The sequence below is a fragment of the Cynocephalus volans genome, chromosome 2 (genome assembly GCF_027409185.1).
Source record: "Cynocephalus volans isolate mCynVol1 chromosome 2, mCynVol1.pri, whole genome shotgun sequence".
Classification (NCBI taxonomy): Eukaryota; Metazoa; Chordata; class Mammalia; order Dermoptera; family Cynocephalidae; genus Cynocephalus; species Cynocephalus volans.
In genome coordinates, this window is record NC_084461.1 from 133,088,335 (window position 1) to 133,110,133 (window position 21,799).

A 21,799-nucleotide genomic window follows, 5' to 3' on the forward strand; every position below is an offset into this window, starting at 1 on the left:
GCTTAACAGGTGCAACCACTGTAACCTCGCCTAACTTGCAGAGTCCTTGGGATGGCAGGAATAACACTGGGGGTGGGAAACAGTCTCAGTGGGAGAAGAGATTTGCACAAGGTCACGCACCTCTTCATCTGCCTGTTATGTGCCAGGCGAGGGGATTCAGCTGGGAACAACTTGTCGGGGGAGATGACATTCTCCTAAACAATGAAACCAGTGAATGCATCAGATAATCACGGTAAAGGAAATAAAGGGGTTTGTGAGAGTCAGGGCAAAGGGGTGTGTGTGGGGGGGGAGGATGTCCTGCCTAGGAGGGGTCGCTCCTGCAGGGACCTGGTTGTCGGGACCCTTCAGAGGAGGTCTTGCAGGGTTGCCACAAGCGCAGTGGTGGCAGAGCCGGGAGGCCCCTCGGGTCCAACCAGGGCCCTCCCAGGGCCCTCTGAGGCGCGGCGGGCGCGGGTCTTTGTCTCCCTCCTTCTCTCTGCCGCCTCTCCCGACCCCCAGCGCTGTTCCGTCTCTGACCCCGAATAACTTGTTGGTTTCCCCCGGGCTTTGTTTCCCCGGGGTCCCCGCCTCCGGGACACCCGGCAGCCGCCCCGGGCCCTTGTGGGTCCCGCATCTGACACCCCCTCCGGCCCCCGCCCCCTACCCGCTCGGAGACAGGGGTCAAAGGCAGCTCGCGTCACGTGGTCGCCGAGCAGCACCGAATCGGCAGGGGGAGCCGAGGGAGAATCCGGGTGGAAGCCGAGAATCCAGCCCCGATAGCAGCGCCCGGTCCCGCCCCGGCCCCCGCCGCGGCCTCTGAAGCCGATCTCCAGCCGGCACCCACGCGTCAACACGGGATCGAGCCCCGCTCCCCGCGGCCGCGGCTCCGGGAGGCAGGCCCGGAGGGTAAGGGGAGACGGGCTGGGGGCCGCGGCGCGCGGGTGCGCCCCTCGGTGCTCCACGGGCCCAAGGGGGCGAGGCAGCGCACCCCGGCTTCCAGTCTTCGGGGAGACCCCCCTCCCGCCGCGGGACGAGGGGCGAGGCTGCGAGCTGCCTCGGCGCGGTGCCGGGCCGGGACTGGGGGCTGGGCACCGGGGGAGGGGGAGGGGGAGGAGAGCGAGCGGGAGGCGGAGCAGGCGGCGGCTGCGGCGTGGAGCGGGGGTGGGAGCCGCGGGAGGCGGCCGCCAAGGGGTTAACCCGGCCCGGGCCGGAGCCCAGCGGCTCGTGCTTGGCCGGGGCGACCCAGGAGTCCGGCGTCTCGCCCGGAGCAGCCCCTTCCCGCGGGTGGCGCCCCAGCCGTGGCAGGTAAGAGTCCGGGAGGGCCGGGGCCTGCCAGTCCCCTGTCGCCGAGCCGGCGGGGCCCGAGCCGGGTGTGCAGGCCGTGCGGAGCCCAAGCGGCCGCCGGCGCAAGTTTGGTGCGGGCGGGCGCCGGGCGGGCGGCAGGACAAAGGGGTGGGGGGCCGCGCGGGGGCGGGGGGCAAGCCGGGGTGCGGGCGAGGGCAGCGCGGCAGCTGTGGGTCACGGATAATGTCACTCACGAGGAATGCCCCCTCCCCCTCCCCTGCTCCCGAACAGGGGAAACTTTTGTCTAGCAAGGGAGGGGGTTAGAGGCCGGGTCCTGGCTTCGGGAAGGGTAAGGCAGCCGGACCGGTTTTCTCCGGGCCCTGAGAGGCCTGGTCTCTAACTCCCCTCGTCCCTCAGGGTCTCGGGAGCAAGGAGTACCCCCTTTAAACGCTGCTCTTTAATGCCTTGGGACGGGGTGAGGAGGGGGCGCCCGTGGGACTAGTGGGCTTTGAGACCAGCCGGGAATCTGGGGACCGGCCACCTGGCACTTTCCCGGATTCAGCACCCCGGCGTGGCGGGAGCTGTGCCAGGCTCGAGGATACAGAGCCCCACCCCCTCACGCCCCACTGTCAGTCCCTCCCCCTCTCACCCCCTCCTCACCCCAGGAGAGGTATAGCCTGGGGCAGTATTGCCCCCTGGTCTGAGGTTCAGAGGGACATGGATGTTTGTCACTTCCCAGCTATGTGACCTTGAGCTGGTTCCTTACTTTCCCCTAACCTCAGTTTCTTCTCCTGTAAAATGGGAAAAATACAGTAACTGCTAGAGTAAGGATAAAACGAGTCTGGTGCCTCAGTAAATGGTGGCAGACTTATATTCACCAAGTATTTATTGCATGTGTACTATGTGCTAGGCACTGGTTTAATTGCTTTATATGCATTATCTCATTTAATTGAACTGCATTACCCTTAACCACATTTTACAGAGGGGAAAACTGAGGCACAGAATGGTAAAGGTCACACAGGTAAGAAGTAGTGGAGTTGGGATTTGACCCCCACCCCCACCCCAGCCTGTGTCTCAACCACAGGTGTCTATAAGGTCTTGCTGTGACTGAGCTCACAGTTTCATTTTTGGTTGAAGTTTTGTAGAAACCTTCTCCCTCCCCCATTACCCTTACCCCCAGGTGATGCTCCCTTCTGTCTGGTACTTGTTCTGGGTGAGGTCTTGTGCCCTGGCGCTTGTTAGTGTGGGCTGCTGCAGCAGTAGGGGACGGATGGAGCCTGGACCTGGAGCTCTGCGATGGTCCAATTCTATTGTTGGCTGGGTCCACTCTCCCAGTGTAGGTTATGCAGAGAGGAGCCCGTCTTCCTGGCTCAGACTGGGAACAGCTAGTGGCTTTGTCAACAGCCTTCTTCCTAGCACCCAGGGGATGGCAGAGCCTTTCATCCCTATTCAGAGCAGGTAACTTTCAGGTCAGCAGGGGGCAGAGGTAGGGCCAAGAAGTGGAGCCCTTGGGCAGGTGAGAGACCTAAGGCCCAAGTGTGCTCTTGTGTGAATTGGCCATCAGCAGGGTCCTCATTGCTAGACTTACAGACGGGTCTAGATGCCCTGGCCCCAAAGGTGCTTGAGGATAGTAATGGGGGATAATCTTTGAGCCAGGGGGATAATCTTTGAGCCAGTGTCAGAAATGCAGAATCCTAATGGCAAATGCACGTGTGTACAGGTTCCTGAGCCTAGCTAGTACAGTGTTGGCCACCCTGTAGGTCCTCAGTAAATATCCCATGAGTGAATGTGTGGGGTGGTTCAGACTTCCACTGGCTTTTGCACCCTGGGCTGGCCCAGTCTTTTGGCGGTGGTGACATCTCATGACTACCGATCAGGCTCTGATTGGGGGCCTTGAGTAATTACTTAAAGCATGGAAAACAAATTGCTATTTAATTAATGACATCTTAAAACCTAGAGCTCAGAGAGAATGTTGTGGGCGAGGGTAGATAATGGAAGTTCTTTGGGGAGAAAAGTTTGTGTGTTACAGCCCTAACTGCTCCAAGGGCTGTTCCAGAACTCTGTCTAGGATTTGCAGGGTGCATAGGCTTTTCCTGGGTCCTGGGAATAGAGAACCCTCTTGGGGTGACATTTCACTGTTTGTCAACTTGCAGGAGTGAGAGTGGAAATTCCACTACTTATCTGGATGTTGAGGGGACTCAGAAAAAACCAGAGGATTGAGTAGAGGGGCTGGAAGGCTGAAAGGGATCCTGAGAGATGGGGCTGTCCCTTGTCATGTGGTCAGACTCTCCTTGTCATTGTGATCAGAGCAAGAGGAGAGGCCTCTGGGGGAGTCAACAGGTGAAGGGAGGGAGCCAGCAAACAAGAGAATATGGGTAGTGAGCCTCCTGTCACAAGGGGTATGCAAGGAACAGTATTGCAATCACAAGTTGAGGATGTGGTCAAGAATGTGAACTCATAGACTGGGGGTTGGCTCAGGGGCCAACTGAAAAACTGCATCTGAGAAACTTAGAAATGGGCTGTGGTTTCAGCAGTCCAAAGCTCTCTGCCCTGGGCTTTGGATCTACTTGACCATGCCTCGGGCCGCGCTTCCATGCTTTGGGACCAAAGCCAGGCCTGCAAATCACTAGAGACTCAGCAGACTTCTACTGGCTTGGAATTTGGTTTTGGGTATGGCTTGAAATATCTGGACTGTTTGGATGACTTGGACATTCTTTACTTGAAATGGAACGTTAGGGTAATTTGTTAAATATGTATGGAAAATGTCTGTGGCCAAGGGTGACAGGGGACATGAAATGGGGTGAGGTGCTGCTGGATTCTGACTGGAGAGGCTGCTGGTCTGATGGGGGAGGGAAGGCAAGGATCCAAGTGATAGCTGTGAGGCAGGATGTGATCAGTGATAGATGGCTTTGGAAGGTCGGAGGAGGAGAAAAGCTCTCTGGTTATTAATGTCGGCAAGGTTTCCTGGAGGAGGAAGTGTTTGCGAGGATGCAGGCTGGACGAAGGGGGCAATGGGACACAAGATTGGGTCATGGGGAGGCTGCAGTGTCCTGCTCAGGAGTTTGGATTTTATTCTGTAGCTGATAGAGAGGACAGAGGGTTGTAAGTAGCTTGTTGAGTTGCTGCCTGTTACTGTGCCTTGTGCCAGGCACTATGCCAGGCTCTTTATAGACACCCCATTGAAATCTCACAATACCCTGCAATGTTGCTGCTGCTGCTGCTGGTGATAGTAACCCCTACCCCCACCCAGTTCTCAGATGGGGAAATGGTGGCTCAGAGGGGTGGAGTCACTTAGAGAGCTGGACTTTGAACCCAGGCCTGAACTGTTCCTGCCCTATTGTGTTTCTTCTCTCAGGGGTCATTTGGCCAAAGATGGTAGCAAGACTGGCAGGGCTGAGATCAGCCCAGAGTAGATGCTCATCATGGCCCAGCAGAGAGTTGATCAAAGTCTGACTCAGGCAGTGGGCCTGAGAGGGAAGGAGGGGGAGGCTGCAGGACTTTGTAATAGCTCCCTTGCAAATTGGGAATCAACACAGGTGGTCTAAGGTTTGGGGAAGGGCCTTTAAGGGTCAGTATCACTGCTTTTCAATCCCTGAATGGATCTCTACAGGCAGAGGGGATAGAGCTGGACCTTGAACCCAGCTGGACTTGTCCTGTGGGGCTCCTGAGGGTAGAGGCAACACAGAGGGTGACAGCTCCGGGCAAGCTAACTGGGAATAAGCTGAAGGAACTCAAGAGACCAGAGAGTTGGAGGGGGGTGCAGGAGGAGGTACCAGAGGGTCAGGCCCTGGTGACCGCTTTCAGTTCCCTTTTCACTGAGAATCTCAGCACTGGGTCATGCTCAGCCCTCTTCCTCCCCCTGCATTTCTCACAGCTTTCCTAGCTGCCCTTCCTGTGCGTCTTGGGAAGTTCCATACCCGCTTGGCCTGCAGAGCTCCACCTGCAAGAGTCCTTGCCCTTTGGAATATGCTCAGCCTGACTGACCTTCAAGGGGGCCCCTCAGGCATGTCCAGAGCAGTGGCCAGAGTATGGGCTGCTGGGGACTGTAGTTTCCCAGAGGACTTGAACCTTCTGCTTTATTTCCCCATCTGTGAAATGGGGTTAGTCTCTCTATTCTCAGCTATGAGGAAATAAGGCTGAGTCATGAATCAGGCTGAATCAATAGGGGTTGGGGAAGAGGGCTAGTGGGTTTGAAAATGAGGAGCAGGGCTTGGAGGATGGGGGTGGAATGGCAGGGTTGTCCCCCTCCTTCCCCTCAGTAAACGTTAAAGGAGGGTCTCCTGGTCTCTGGGGGTCACCAGCAAAGGCACTTTCTTCTGCCAGTGGGGCTGTTACAAAGCTCTTTCCATCAGCTTGGGTCTTGGAGGTCTGGAGCTCATTGGAAGAGGTGGACTTTTGGGGGCATATGTGTGGCTTCAGGGCTAGAGCCAGTCTGCCACCAAAGCTCTTCTTTAAATGGAGGAGAGTTTGTGCTAACTTGTCTCCTGGCCCTTTTTATTCCTCCCTTCTTATTTCTTGATACAGATTGGATTAATCTAATTTAAAAATGTGCATGGCAAATGAGCATTTGTTTATTTGAGGGCAAGGTGTGGGAGGTGGCCTGGTATGTGACCACAGTGCCCCATCTCCCACTTTCCCTCAATCCTCAAGCAGAACCTGCTTTCTCCCTCCCTGGCTATGCCCTGTCCCTTCCTGCCTCCACATCTCTGCTTGTGGTGAGAATGCTGCACCCCAGTCACTTCTCCTCACCTACCCCAAAATCCACCCCTGCAGTGCCCAGCTCCAGCATCATCTCTTCCATGTAATCATTTCTAATTCCCCAGAGCTGGTATTGCCTGCTCCCTCCTTTACTTGTACAGGACCTGTTATCTGGACCTTTCATGGGGCCCTTTCACTCCTGGTTTTGAACTCTGGTTCTTTAAAGACATGTCTCATCTCCTGTAAGCTTGGTGCCCTGGAGGCAGGGGCAGTGTGTGTCCCATTTGCAGTGGGGGTGGGCAGCATTGCAAGTGGAGGCAAAAGTCCTGGCTTCAGATCCCAGTTCTGCCACGTTAGGTGTAATGTCAACTGCAAAATGTCATTGAGTAAATCAGTGCCTGACACATAGAGCCTAGGAAGTAGTAGCTTTGTTATTCAAATATAACAATCGTTAGTATTATTGTTTGTTATAATTATTTTTTGGTGGCTGGCAAGTTTGGGGATCTGAACCCATGACCTTGGTGTTGTAACACTGTACTCTAACCAACTGAGCTAACTGGCCAGCCCAAGTATTATTGTTAATGGCTAGGAGGTGATCTGTCTTTTTAGAGGTAGAGGGAAGAATCCCCAGAATTTGAGTTTCTGAACTTTCTGCTTATGGCCTCAGAAGGCTTATGCAGATGAGGAAACTGAGGCTGGAGAGAGAGCGTAGTTTGCATGATGTGCGGGAGCTGCCAGTCTCATCCAGGAAGGCTGATGGAATTTCCTCTCTGTTACTTCTCTGTTTTTTCTCTTCTCTTCTGTCATTAAGGTTAAAGTGCTTAAGTTCCATAGGCTCACTCTCTTCCCTGGTGGCCATGTCGAGCAGTGTCTAAAGCTTGCACCAGATAAGCGGGGCTGGCTGGAAGGCCCTGCTGAGCAGGTGGCCCTGGGGCTGCTCTCATGACCAGGAAAAAAGCTGGAGCTTCAAGAGGACTCTCACCCAGCCTCCCATGGGAAGGTAGAGAGGATGGTGGCAGGGAGTGGTTATATGGGCTTGGTCTTGGGGCAGGTGGCTAGGAAATCCAGACAGAGCAAAGGTTGGGAGCAAGGCTCTGGAGCTGATGATCTGGGTTCAAATCTCTGCTGGACCACTTCCTACTTGTGGGATATTGGGCAAGCTGTTTAGTTCTTCATCCGTACAGAGGGGATAATAATTGTCCCCATCTCACAGCATTTAGGAAGATAATACAAGGAAGGTACTTTCTATGAGCTCAATCCGTGTTAGTGAGGTATTGATGTAGTTGATATTATTGTTATTGACTAAAGAGCTCATTTAATCCTCACAACAGCAGTAGCAGATAGACACTATTATTATTCCCTTTTAGCAGATGTGGCAACTGAGGCTTGGAGAGGTGGGTGGCTCAGCCTGGAGGAGTTTAGACTCAGGGGATTACAGTCAGGGTCTGCTGACTCTGGGGGCTGCTCTGCACAGAGAAATTGGACTTGTTCTGTGAGGCACCAGCAGGCACATCTGATGGGTGGACGTGCCAGGGGAGACTGACTTCAACTCAGTGATGAGGAATCTTAATCAGAGCAGACCAAGATGGAAGGGGGTGAGTCTGGAGGGAGTGAGCTCCCTGTTTCTGGAAGTGGTAGCAGAATCCTGGAGCTCACACGATTAAGATGTAGTGGGGACTCTGGCTTCGTTCAGAAACTGAGGTCTGGCAACATGAGGGAGGGCTTGGACTCTCATCGTCCCCAGGCCGGCCAAGGATTGGCTTGTCTGGGCAGGTCCTGAGGTGGTGGTAGGTGGAGGTTTGCTGTAGTCATTTCTTAATGGCAGCCACCTCAGGTTTACACCACCAGCCTTGCAAATAGCTACCTGCCCAGACAGAGGCCAGGTGAGGAGAAATGAATGTTGTCACAGCAGGGCCTTTACTCATGCTGTGCCTTCTGCCCGTGTGCCCTTCCTCCAGTCCTTACATGTGGGCAACTCCTGCTCATGCTTTTATGGGAGTATAAGCATCATCTATTCGTGGAGGCTCTCCCTGATTCACCTGCAGGTTAAGTCAGTAGTTCGTAAAGCTGGGTTTGGGACCCAGTAGCATCAGCATTAGCTGGGAAGTTGTTAGAAGTGCAGATTATCTAGCCCTACTCCAGACCTACTGAATCAGATACTATGGGAGGTGGGATGCAGCAATCTGTGTCTTTAGAAGCCCTCCAGGTGATGTGTGCTAAAGTTTGAGAGACACTGGGTTAGGTCATTAAAAAAACAAAACTAGATGCCTCTTTCCTTGGGTTCTCCTGTTTTCAGCATATTCAGACACCCAGCAAATGTGGGGGACCTAGAGTTTCCCTCTACCCTGTCATCAAGGAGCTACCATCTTGTAATAATAGCTCCCTGTCTCCCAGGAAATAATCTGTGACACATGCTGGGGGACAGCAGAACCCCAAGGTGATTAGAGGAGACAGTGCTGGGGCAACTTGAGGAAGGCAGGATGGGGACTTTGGAAGAGTGGGAGGGATGTTTGTAGGTGGCAAGGATGAGTGCCAGGAACAAGCCAGCTGTGTTCTGGGGCTGGGGCTGGGGCTGGGCAGAGAGTGTGGGTCCTGCCTCAGAGAGTGATGCGTGGGGGTGTGTGTGTGTGGGGAGCACACGTGTGATCACGACAAATAGATGTGGTCTGAGAGAGCTAAGGGACCTTAGCTGTCACCAGTCCAGTGGTTTTAAGCTCCTCAATAATTTTAATGACAATGAGCATAATTGCTGCTCACATTTATTGGCAGCTTATAAATGCTTGCTAGGCACTTTCATGCATAATCCCTAAAACTATCCTGTAAGGTAGACAGACACTCTTATTGTCCCTTGTTTATAGATAGACATACCGAGGCCATACAGCTCTAAGTGTACGGGAGATCTAGGAATTCTATAGAATTCTCTAGGATTGCTTAGAAACAAGATCTCATTGGGAGAATGACAAGGGGATTGTCATGGAGTGTTTGTGTAGTAGGCACAACTTAGATTGGCTTTCTAAATATGTCCCCCAATATTTAATTAATTAATCAATTTATTTACTTCTTTATTTACTTTTTGGTCCCTGGCCAGTATTTTTTGAGATCTAATCCCTTGACTTTAGTGTTACAACCCCATGCTCTAACCAACCGAGCTAACTGGCCAGCCCCCACAAATACATATTCTATCAATTGAGTGAATCAGGCTTTGGGGAGGGCCAGTGGATTGTGTTGGGGTGGTTAGGGGTCCAGCCTCCAAGTTTCGCCCTCCACTGCAGACATTGTTCTTTTTCAGTCTCAGAGACCCGGTGGTGAGTTCAGTGTCCCACAGCTAGGGTAAGGATCAAATCAAAGAGATAAGTGAGTCTCTTTGGGTCCTAGGAGAGGTAGGAGGGTCAAGATCAGAGTCCCCTGCTGTTCTTTCCTGTCTCACTGTCCCCAAGGTACTGCCCAGGAGCCCATGGGCTTCCCTGACACAGGGTAGGAACCCCTTCATTTCACAGTTAGGGGGCTGAGGCCCAGAGAGGAACAGGGACTTGTCCACGGCCACACTGGGTGTCAGAGGCACAGTTGGGACAGCAACCCAGAATTGTCTCTGTCCTGACCAGAGAAGTGTTTATTTCTCAAAACCTATCCCTGCCCCACCCCATCTTTGGTAAGCTGGGTAGCCGTAGCCCTCAGGATGCCCAGAACAATGCTGGGGGCAGAGATGGGGTGCCCTGGGAGAGGGCCAGCAAGAAGGGGTGGGACAGCCTCCAGGAGGAAGAACACCAAGAAGCCCAGACTCTAGACGGAAACCAAATGTGTTTTCTAGGTCCTGGGAGGATATTTGAAACAATAGAAGTGGGATGGGGGAAGCTGGACTATAAAAAGGGCTTCTTGGTATCCTTAAGGAAAAAAAGTAGTCTTTAGGTTTGACTTTTGTTCCTCTGAAGGATGTTTATGTAACTTCCTGAAAGCAGGGTCCCAGAGCTTTGTGAAGGTTGTCAGGTGCTGCTGTTTATAGACTCAGGGCTCTGGAGCTGGAAAGAACTTGATCGGGTAGTCTCCCCTGTGAAATAGAGGCTGAGAGGTGGGAGAGGCCTTCCCAGGCCTTACAAGGGGCTGTCCATCTTGACTTCTACCCCCCAGGGCTCTGGCTGGCATGGAGGCTGGGCAGGGTCTTCCCTGGAAATGCTCCTTGCTGCTGAGGTTGGGGTAAAGCCAGGTCTGGTCTGTAATGAGGTGGCCCTGCTGGTGGAGAGGGCTGAGACAGTGCGCTTGGTGATGCCACCCCCGTCCAGATGCCAGGACCAGCTGTGCACCGTCTGCCCAGCAGCTGGGAGCCGTGAGTCACACCCAGGGGGTGCAGAAGCAAAGGCCATTGTGTGTCGTGATTCATTCTGTTCTCCCAGCCCTGAAGGGATGACGAGGCCCTGAGCCCCATTTGTGCCCACGCCTGTGGATGAAGACAGCTGTGGGTTTGCGCTCTGAGTTTGCAGATATGAGGGGGTCCTGGGGGCCTAGGGGAATCACCTCCCTCTGCCAACTCCTGTCTCTTGAGTGTCCCGTGATCTTGGCCTGTTCATTCCCACTAGTGCAGGGGTCTGTGAGTCCCTGAAGTCAGGTGCAACATTTTGTAGGCATTTATGTGCTTTTTTTCCTGAGGAAAGAGTCTGTCAGTTTCATCAGGTTGTCAGAAGACTAGGTGTCCCTCTGAAGTGCCGACAGGAGGGCAGGGGCCTGCATGTACTGCAAGCTTGCGAGAACCTGGCAGTGTGGTGCAAGTAGAAAGCAGCCAGGTGGCGGTGTGCCTTGTGGTCAGAGTGTGGTGTCCAAGGCTGGCCGCCGGGTCCTCAGCCAGCTCCTCCACATATGAGCTGTGTGACCTTGGGTAAGTTCCTTTGCCTGTGCTTCAGTTTCCTCATCTGTGAAATGGCATTAATGAGAATATTTGTCTCATGGTGTTATAGTTAGACTTTTCATTAAGGTAATGCATATGAAGGACTTATCCCAGTGCCTGCGCAAAGTATTTACTTGGTGAAAGTTTGCTATTCTTATTGGTTCTAGCTCTGCTGCTGTTTGCTGTGTGATCTGTAAGTGCCTTATCTTGGGGCCTTGTTCTCCACCCCCAGCTATGTACTCTGTGTTGGCCTTTCCGGGAGCTGCAGGGCAGGCTTGGAGAGCAGGGGTGGGTAGGGGAGGGAGGACAACCCTCTGCATTCTGGGACTCCCTAGCCCAGGCCCTCCCTGGCTTTGTCCTGAGGCAGGGTTATGTAACCAGTGGCCTTGTTCTGTCCCTCCATTGTCTCGTCCTCTCCCTTCCCCCATGGAGCTGTCATTAGCTGACCCGTTCCTCAAGCTCCAGGGATGAAATCAGACCCGTGTTGTTCTGCCACCCATTGATTTAGTATGGAGGTTTGCTGGGCAGGCAGCCCCTCCTCCCACCACCTGGGGACAGAACACATCTGATGCCTCTGTGCCTGCTTTGGGGACGGTGAAAGGGACTCCTTTTTGGGGGGAAAGGGAGGCCGTCTAGATGGCTTGTGCCCTTGGTCCAGCCTGCTAGGTTTTAGAGCCGGAGGCGCCCACCCATGGCCCTGGTAGTTCCAGCACTGCACCCTGTTCCCTCCCCAAGATTCCCTCCCCAGGAGAGCCTTCCTCTCCTCGCAGCCAGCTCCCAGGCCTCTTTTCCCAGGAAGCCTTCCCTGGTACCTTAGCTGCAGGGAAGTTGGCCTCTACTGAGCTCCACAGCATGTTCTCCATCCCTTTTAAGAAAACAGAGGTCACAAGCTGGCAGGCCACATTTGCCCTGTGGGAGGATTTTGTTTGACCCATGCCAAATATTGAGTTAGTTGCCAACAGAAGATTTTGTATTAAAAATCCAGACTTCTGGCTTTACTTCAAAAATGGGAAGATTGGAAAACCCTGAGCCTACATTCTCCAGTGGCCACTGCTGGAGATGAGGCATGTATGGGGCACGTACACTCCACTTTACTCCCTCCCCAGCTAGCCACTTCATGCTCTTGCATGATCTTTCTGGTCCCGGAGGCAGCTGAGTTTGCAACCCTGTCCTTAAGGCATAGACTACTTTCTCTCCTGACTTGTAGTGTGCTGCCTTGTCTGTCTCCTTTGTGGGCTCCTTGAAGACAGTGGGGGTGGGGCTGACTCATCTCTTTGTGCCTTGAAGCATTGTGCTTAGGCTCAGCACTGTGTACCCAGAAGGAGCATCATAAGTGCTTCCTGTGTGAGGAATGGCATGGCAGCAGTATGTCCCCGCCAGCTGTGAAGTTTCCATTTGATAGAGGCCTCTGGATCAGCCTTCCCTGTGGCCCTTGAATCCTCCCCCCAGATAAGCTCTGGCTGCTTAGCCATGACCCAGGCAGCTTCTTAAGCTGCAGATAAACAGTCCCTGAAAGTGTTGCCCCCACACTGCAACACCTGCAGCTGTCCCCAGGTTTCACTCTCACAGGGAGCTTGGAGCAGTTTGAGAAGGAGGAGGGCTGAGCTTGGAAGCCTTCAGAGGGCATCAGGTCCAGACCTTTGCGTTGCAGGGACAGGTGACTAGGGGTTGTGGACTGGTTTGGATGTTTACTGGACTGGGCTTCCCCTCTGTTGGGCTTTTCTCTGCTGTATTCTCTTAGGGTAGGTTACTTTATCCATTAGCTCCTTTGTCCAGCTGTCTGTCCATTAAAGGTTTATTTGACTCTTTTAACTGAAATCCTAACTATCCCTCAAGGCCAGCTAAGATGTCTCTTCCTGGAAGAGGTCTTAGCTGAGAGGTCAGAATTGTTCTGGGTACAAGAAAAACCTGAGAAACTTGCAAAAATTCACAGATTTCTGCCCCCCTCCCCGCTACCATCCCCTGCTCTGATTCTTTTAGTCTAGGGTACAGCCTCCCCCTTCTCAGAAGATTCAGACATGGGGGTCTATAGACTACACCTAGAGGATCCTGTCTTAATGCACGGAGCCCAGGGCTGGTTGGGAGGACCCCTGGGTGGCAATTGTGCTATGTGACAGCATGAACCTTTCTCTGTCTGCACCAACATGCCAGGCTCCTCCTAGTTGTTGTGACTGAGAGTGCCTTGTGAGCCATCCTTGGAGAGGATAACACAGAAGGGATCAGGGCAGGTGCCCGTGTCTGGGTAAAGTGAGGGTTCCCAGTCCTGGCCCCACCCCAGCCAGTCCTGGAGGCGTTTCACATTCTCAGCAGGTAACAGCTCAGGAAAGGAGTGTTCTGACCCAGGGGAGGAGGCAGGCCAGAAGCCCACGTCGGAGTGGGCAGGAGCTATGCCCCTCATGTCAGGCCCCACTGGGAAGGCTTGGCCTGGGTGGCCCGGAGACTTGGCTACAGGCTGAGGGACTCCCATGCTATATGTTCCTGTGGCAGGCAGACTGAAATGTGAAGTGCAGGCTTGAACACCCCATTTACAGTTGGGTAAACTGAGGTACCTAGAGGGAAGAGACTCTCCTGATGTCACACAGTGGGTGGAAAGTCAGGCTGGGACACCATGTCTTTTGACTCCAGGAAAGGCCACACTCCTCTGTCCCTACCTCCCTCTGCAGGGTCAGTGGCAGATCACCCAGCTGGGACAGTCTTCTGATTGTCTGTGATGACCTGGAGGCTACAGCCTCGAAGAGTGAACCATCATCACAGTTCTCCCCCCAACCCCCCAGGCATGAAACTGTTTGGCTGTGCAAATTACCCTGCAAACATCTGTCTGTTTTTTTTTTTTGTTTTTCCTTAAAGTGTCTCTGATGGGCCAGCTGCCTCTGTGCCCGCTTCCGCCTGGCACTGGGCTTCATGCTCTTTTTTCTGAGAACAAAGCTTCCTTCTGACAGTCCTCCTGCTGACCATGGGGAAAGGGCAGGCATGGCGCTGGCCTGCCTCCTCTGCCTTCTCTGCCAGGAGCATGGGACAGCCTTTGTTAGACACTGGCCCCTGGCCCCACTGGTAGGCTGCGAGGGAGGGCAGCAGCAGTCCAGCCCATGTCCCTCTTGGGCCCAAATTTAGGACCCAGAAGTTCTCAGTTGCCATAAGGATGGGCAAAGGCACCAGAGAGGGACGGATGTAAAGTCCTGTCCATTGGTCCTAGCAGTCAGTTGTCCTACAGCAGGATTGGGGATTGACTGGGAACAGGTCACATGAAGACCCTCAGGGTCTCAGCTGGCACAGGTGGTATATCATACTAACCTTCAGGTAACCCTGGGCTCCTTGGGGCCTGCAGAGGCCAAAAGGTGTGTTCAATGAGGGCAGAAATAGTCTTCATGCAACACTTTTTTTTTTTTTTTGATGGCTGGCTGTTAAGGGGTTCTGAACCCTTTGATCTTGGTGTTATAACACTGTGCTCTAACCAGCAACATATTTTTGTTAAGCATCTGCTTTGGTCCAGGCCCTTTTCTAGGTACAGGAACACAGCAGAGAACAAAACAGGACAAGTCTCTGTTTCGGACTTGGGGCTGACATTCTAGTGGTAGGATAGAATCCACAAACCAGCAAATACATCTGTTTGTCACAGGGTGAGAAGTGCCTGGAAGGAAAATAAAGCTGGGTTGGGGGTAGAAAGTGTGACTCGAGGGAGTGGCCCTGCCATGGTTGTTGGTGGTGGAAGGTCTCAGGTGAAGGGGCAGCAGATTCCGGAAGGAAGGGGGGAGCAACGGGCGATCTCCCAGGCAGAGGCAGCAGCCCCTCAGAGGCTTTGAGGCAGAAGGGTGGGTGTGTGTGAGGAACAGCAGGGTGGCGGGTGGGGCAGAAAGCCTGAGTGAAGGTGGAGGGAGATGGGCGGGGCTGCCGGGGTCAGATTGTACAGGGCCTCAGCCCCGCAGGAGGATTTCACTGTTTGGGTGAAGGAGAAGCTGCTGGAGGGCTGGGGGCCCAGCACTGACCACATGGGCTACCTACCGCATGGAGGAGAGACTGGAGGGTGGCGAGGGTGGGTGCAGGACCACCGGCCAGGGGGCTGCTACAGTCACACAGATGGGAGGATGGACGGTTCAGTGGTGGGGGGCAGAGGGGGAGGCAACCAGGGGTTGGATTCTGGATTTATTTTGTAGGATGAGCTGATAGGATTTGCTGATGGATTAGATGTGGAGCGTGAAAAGAAGAGAGAGTGTCGGCCGCAAGGTTTCTGGCTTGAGGAACTAGAAGGACTGTGTTGCCATTTACTGAGACAGAAAAGACTGCAGGACAAGCAGGTTTGGGGAGAGAATTTGAGAATTTGGGTCAACTGTGTAAGGTTGGGGTATACGCTGGTTGGGGGTGGAGGTACATTGCTAGAGATTTATCCTGGGCCCTGCATGCTGTTGGGGCAATTCCTGCAGAGATGTGCGAGGGGGTGTCATGTAGGGCCCTCCCCAACCTCAAGAGTCTGTTCTGTAAGAACAAACGTTTCCTGGTCTCTTCATGTTCTTTTCTCTGTCTGCAAACCTCCTGCTGCTTTTCCCTTCCTTCTGGACAGAGGAAAAAGGCAGATTCTGAGGACTCATTGCCACAGTGGTGGTCCTACCCTTTCTGCCTGGCATGCCTCATGGGTGGGAGTTCCTTCTGGGGTGGAAGGAGCTGGAAAGGGAGGCTGGAGGCCTTAGGCCGCCATAACCTGGCTCTGCTACCAATAGAGAAAATTCTGTGCCTTGCTTTCCCCTCCTGTGCACAGAAGTGTTGAGCTGGCCCCTGTGCTCTGAGGGTGGCAGGGAACATTTGAGGAGGCTGTATGCACAGTGGTTAAGAATCTGGGCTGGGAGTTAGGCAGGTGTGGGTGTGGATCCTTGCTCTGCTGCTTGGCTATGAGACCCTGCGCAAGTGACGTAACCACTCTGAGCCTCAATTTTCTCATCTGTAAAAATGGGCTAATCGTACCTGCTTCACAGGATTAGTGTGAGGGTTAAATGAGAAAATGTGCATAAAACACTCTGCAAAGGCCCTGACACCAACTACATCCAGTTAACGGAGGCTGTTAGTAATGGTGACCTGTGTAGTTGGTCAGGTTAAGGGTCTTTGCCCAGTGGGTAGTGGGAGCTATGGGAGGTTATTGAGCAGGAGCATGTTACGCATGTGGTTTGATGGGGCAGCTGTGAGTGTGGAGACTTGGTCTGAGTCCTCTTAGCAAGTCCCTGAGCCCCTTCCACCTTCCAGAATGAGAATGGAGGGTTGGCCCTAATGGACTATCTCCCCCTTCCCCAGCTGAGGGTCTTCATTGACCTGGCATGGGCAGCCTCTGTCTTTCACAGGTCCTTCAGAGATGGGGGTGGTCATTTTCCTTACGGTCTCCTGTAGGACTCTTTGTCTCTACATCCTAGTGACCAGCCTTAGGGAATGTGAGTGAGGGGCATTGAGGAGTGGGTGATATTGAGGGGATTTAAGTTGCATGTAGGGCTCTGGACAGGGCTGGTGGGGCAGGGCATTCCACTGGGCACTTGGATGTGACCTTGGTTCTTGGTTTGGGTCCAGGCTGGGTGGTGCCTGCTCCAATGGAGCCGTGGAGAGGTTGACAATGGGTGGAATGCGGCCCCCTTAGGACCCACACTTCACTGGTGCCCAGGCATGCTGGCTGAGCTCTGTGCTTCTGCAAGCCTGTTTTCCAGCAGTTGAGCTGTGCCAGGATGGCCAAGGACATTTTAGAGTCCTCAGGGCTCATAGATAGGCCATCACCAAGCATTGCTTGTTTTCATAGGATCCAAGGGTCTTTAGGGGTGGAGGAGGCACTGGAGATATTCCAGGGACTTTTCTTAACATCTGGGTAAATTGAGGTCCAGAGAGAGCAAGGCACTTGACCAGGGTCTCACAAGGCTCCCTCCCTCATATCTGTCACCTTCCTCTGTTCCCATGTCCCTTGCTCCGACTCCTGGCCTACTGCCCAGACGTTTGTAACAACCTCCCTCTTGTGGGCTTCCTGAGAGTTTTGTTTATCCTCCTATTATCATAATCTTGCCATAAACTGCCAGGCACACACACCATTTGATGTGTCTGTGCCTCTGTCCCCCTCCAGTGACTGCCTGTGATGGAGTCTCCCAGACCTGAGCAGCACAGGCTTCAGGCCCAGGCTCTGGAGCCAGACTGAGCTCAGGTAGAATGCCAGCTCTGCCCCTTCCTAGCGTGGCCACCCTGGCATGATGCCCTACATTTCCAAGCCTCAGCATTCTGTCTGTGAAATGAAAGCAGTAGCAGTACTTAATTTATGGGGATGTTGGGATGGTTAAATGAGATAATATGCGAAGTACTGAGTACAATATGTGGCATAGAGTAAACTCTCAAAACTGGTCATTGTTCCAAAGGCCCATCAGTGCTGGTTGAACTGGAAAGATGAGAGTGTGGAGGAGTAGACCCAGTCTTGGACAGGGAGGCAGAGGATGTAGGCGCCAAGTTCACTGTAATGCTCTGTGGTTTTTGGAAAGTCACTCATCTGCTGGGAACCCCACTTTCCTCTTCTGAGAAAGGGGGAAGAAATCCCTGCTAGGCTTTTATAAAGTTGTTAGGTGACACCAAAGCAATCACTGTAAAAAAAAGCTTTGCATCTGTGTAATGATTTAAAAATGGCACAACGGTGGCTGTGGTGTGCTGGTGGTGATGAGGACATTGTAACCACAGTGGTGGACAACTGGCTGGGCTGGAGGCTGGTCAATCTCTGGAATGCTCAGCACTCACGCGGATTTCCCTATCTCCGCCTACCTGCTTCTGGCTGTCCACCAGCCTGCCTTGCACATTAACCCCAGCGTTACATGCTAGAAAATGTGGCAGGTGCAAAGATCCAATGGCATTTTCCTGGCCCCGGTGGGATTGGGGTTATCGGTGGGTGATGCCACGACAGGGTGTGGGAATTAAGAGCCAGATAGACGCTGGTATGAATCTCAGCTGAGCACTTCCCAACTGGGAGCTTGAACAAGTTGCTTAACCTCCAGGTGGGTTAGTGCCAGGCTGGGGCTGGGATGGGGTGAGTGAGGCACAGGTGCAGAGTTGCAGCAGCACCCACTCCCGGGTGCCCACTGTGCGCTCGCGCACGGAGAGGACCAGTGCCTTCTCCAAGGCCATGCCCTGGCGCCTCACTTGCCTCACCTGAGCCCGGCCCTGGGTTAGTGTCTGATCTAGGACTTGAACTCCAGTCTCCTGACCACTGAACTGTTCAGGACCCCTGTAAGGCACCTTCTAGAATGTCACCAACACTCCTGAGCCCCTTTAAAAGGAGCCTGCGTGACATAGGTCACTGGACACTTTTTGCTCTGTGTCTTTGCTCTCTAGCGGTTGGTGCATTCTAGAGAAATCCAGGCCCTCCTGCCCACCTCCCTCCAACCACCAGCCCCCCAACCCCCACCAGCTACGTCCCCCCTCCCCAGCAGCTGCACCTCTATGCAAGCGTGTTGAGCCCCCTCACACCAGAGCCATGTTGGCAGTGAGCTCCTGTTGTGGTGACAAGACCCGGCAAGTCTGGAGGGACAGTCTGCTTTCATGTGGGCCCTCGGTGAAGCCTCCTTGGTCTCAGCAGGCCCTGTGTTGTGCCCGCCAGGCCTCCAGGAGATTAGGGGGCTTCTGCAGCTCCAAATGCCTCAAAGCTTTTCCCTCCTTCTGTGTCATCCACAGCCCGCCTGGCTTCCCTCCCCTCTGGCCGTGGGGCCTGGAGGCTTTTCATTTTCCCAAGGCCTTGGTGTCTTCCAGGGTGGGCTGGTCTTGGGGTGTTCATCTGTCACCACTGCCAGTCTTTCCCACTGGGCGTTAGTTGACTCCTTAAAAGTTGGCTACAGCTACTAATCCCAGAAAGGGGTTCCTAGGATTTACCTGTGGCTGATGGGACCCTAGATCACCCTCATGGTGTGACAGAAGGCTCTGGAAAGTCAGCCCAGTCTCCATCCCTAAGCCCCACACATATAAACACACCATCTTTTTTTTCTACTGCTGCTCTTAGGGTCATAGGCTCTCCTTGGTGTCCTCTAGGAAGGGAAATACCTTTTCAGGTGGACACTTTTAAGTGTTTGCTGTCAGGAAGTAAACCCGGGCTGGCCTGGCCCTTTTCAGTTTAGCATTGCGATGCTCTGGCATTGATTTTAAAACTCTCCACACCTTCGTCAGTCACCTTTCTCTCTCCTCTGCAGGGTGGGGCAGTGGGAGGGGCCTGGCAGCTGAGCTGGGGCGGGGGTGGGGGCCGAAGGCCAATGTCATAGACCATAGACGCTTTGACCACCAGTTCATCCCTATAGGGGATATTGGTCCTTCTTCCTCTTCAGGACAGGTGGGGAAACTGAGACCTGGAGGGGGAAGGGCCTTGCCCTTGATCACATAGTAAGTCAGGCAGAGGGGGACCAGAACCCAGTCATCCTTATTGCCAGGGAGGGCTACTTCCACTCCTGGCTGCCACCTTTCTTGAGAGTTGACCAGAGGACCCATTGAGGGTCAGGGGCATGCTTTCTCCTTTTCTAAGGAAGGCACCTCTAGGCATGGTCCCTGCCTGCTATGGGGATCCCTGGGCATCGGGTAGAACTGGGGGAGGATATCCTATTTCTGAGGTTGAGGAGGTATGAGCTGGTGGCCCTGGCAAGGGAGGTGGGGGCGGGGGGGGGGCCGGGACGTTTCCGGGAATGTGGTTGGTGTCTCAGGGTGCCCTAGGGCCAGCTTCTTCCCTTCTTCCTTCCCTCCCTCTCAGGGAGGGGACTGGGCCGACAGTAATGCCATTTGTTCTGGCTCTGGGATTAGGTGCAGCCGTGTTTAGTGAAGAGTGTGGAGCCATTGAGGGGACGTGGCCAAGTGAAGAGGAGCCGAACAGCCGCTGCCTGGAACTCTGGTGGGTCTTGTCCTTCCCTCCCTGGCTCCCTGTACCCTCTGGCCACTGTCCCTAGTCCCCTGCCCTGTCCTTCCAGGTCTGTCTGAATGTGTGTGTGTACTTACATACCTCAAGGGAGGGGCCTGGGTGTCCTACCTTGGCTTTTGATGGGGGCCTCTCACAATCACCCTGAATATGTGTGTTTGGGGAGAGAGTCTGCTAACAACTGCCATTAGATTCTCAAAGGGTTCTGTAACCCCCAGAAGGTCTCACACTTCTGCTCTAGTCCAGCCCTCGCTGTACAGTTAAGGAAACTGAGGCTCAGAGAGGGGAAGGGGCTTTTTCAGAGGCATACAGGCAGTGATGGAGTCTCTGAGACATCTCCCCATCGGCACTCCGGCCTCAGCTCCCGACCTCATGGGCTGGGGGAGCCTGGCTCACTCAGAGGGGACACTACCCTCTCGTCCCCCAAGTACTCAGAGCCTGGGGAGGGGCTGGGATGCTGATGTGGATTCCAGTCCTACATCCATGAGATGGAGGCCCTCAAATATGCCTGCTGCTTGGAATCTCTCAGGGGGTGTCTGGCGGCCTGGAGTTGGGCATGTGAGAAGGTAGGGGCTGGTGGGGAACAGCACTTCCCAGCTCCTCCTCTGCAGGGGGAGAAGCTCATGGCATGATAAAATTGTTTTCACTTCATTGGGAATAAATGACAAATACATGAGGTAATGACTGGGAAATGCTTGGTATAGTGCCTGGCACGTACAAAGCCCATGAGGCATGCTGGTCACCATTGTCCTTTGCGTTCCCTTTTAACTGAGATCTCTTGCTTTCGACTCTCACTCCTGTCTCTCTCCTCTTCCTTAGCATGAAGCCTCTGCCTGGGGCATGGAGGCAGCCCTCCTTTCTCATGCGTACCTGGGGAGGGAAAAGTGAGGACCCTCTGGCTGAGGTTCTGCCTTTGTGGGGCCCATGGTGCACTTCTTGGTCAGTGCAGGCTTTCCCAGGAGGCTGAACCTCACCATTGCTAAAGAAGATAAGTCAGCAGCCCTGGGGCTGGTCACTTACAGGTAGCCTCTCTCCTGGGCTCAGGAATGGCGTGGAGTGCTAGGCAGCAGGACTATATAGGGGTTATGAACAGGGGCTCTGAGATGGGCTGGGAGGGGCTGTTCTAGCTCTACTTCTGTCGAGCTGTGTGACTTTGAGTGACATACTTGCTCTCTCTGAGCCTCTGTTTCCTTTTCTGTAAGGTGCACGTAGCAGTGACACCAGTTCTCAAGGTGTGAAGATGGAGCATGGTGAAGCAAGGGGAGCTCTCAGCATAGCCCCCAGGAGTTTGCAGGAGCTCTGTCAGTGTTGACTGCTGTCAACGGGGGAGGTTATGAAATTTGTAAGGAAATGTTGTTCTGTTCCTTTTGAGTGTCTGTGATCTGAACCTAAGAATAATAGTTCAGGATGAATTTGACTCTGTCGTAGGCAGATTTGGGAGTTGGCGGAGAAAGAGCCTATTTTGGGAAGCTTCATGAGCCAATGAATAGCATGTCCTGTGATAGGCCTGCCAGCCTTGGTCTGCATTAGGAGCCTCAGTGGGACTGGTGGGAGCTTGTCTTTGGGCTGGGAGGGTGGCTGGTCCCTACCTGCCTTGTTCCCCACACAGGGCCCACCCCCAGGCTGTCAGTTTGTTTGCTTGGTAAACCCTTTCTTCAGAGTTGGTACAAAGGTAAACTCTCAACTCAGACCCCATTGGAAGAAGCACAAATTCTCAACAAGTAGGGTCTAAGTTCTGAGGTTTTCTTCTGGGCCTTCCCTGCCAGGGAACCCAGAACGAGTTGAGAACCAGGGAGTAAACTGGCACTTTAGGCTTTGTTTACTGGTTGATTGATGGGTGATTTGTGGGGCTGCTTCCAAGAAGGATCATTAGAAGCTGCTCATGATTGTTAAAACACACGTAAGATGGATGAAAACAAAAACAGAAGGGGAACCACTCAAAGGGAGCAGAGAATGGGATGTATGAGGCATCTGGCAAGTGTTAGCTGTCTTAGGGGAACAGGGGGGCCCGTGGAGCTGAGGGGTGAAGAGTCCACACTCAGTGGCCTTGTGCTCAAATTCCTATTCGCCCACTT

At 53.7% G+C, this 21,799-nt stretch overlaps 1 protein-coding gene across 2 annotated transcripts in view; it reads left to right on the forward strand.

Annotated features, from left to right (window-relative positions):
- The first annotated feature begins 711 nt into the window (after positions 1-711).
- Positions 712-21,799, forward strand: part of NDST1 (N-deacetylase and N-sulfotransferase 1) — a 60,396-nt gene continuing 39,308 nt past the window's right edge. Inside the window, exons 1-2 of one of the 2 annotated variants that reach the window (XM_063086459.1) lie at positions 712-885; positions 19,613-19,700. The gene's annotated coding sequence lies outside the window, so the exon portion shown is untranslated. Of the gene's footprint in view, positions 886-1,135; positions 1,285-19,612; positions 19,701-21,799 lie in introns of those variants that run through there. The other variant, XM_063086458.1, reaches the window with a different exon arrangement.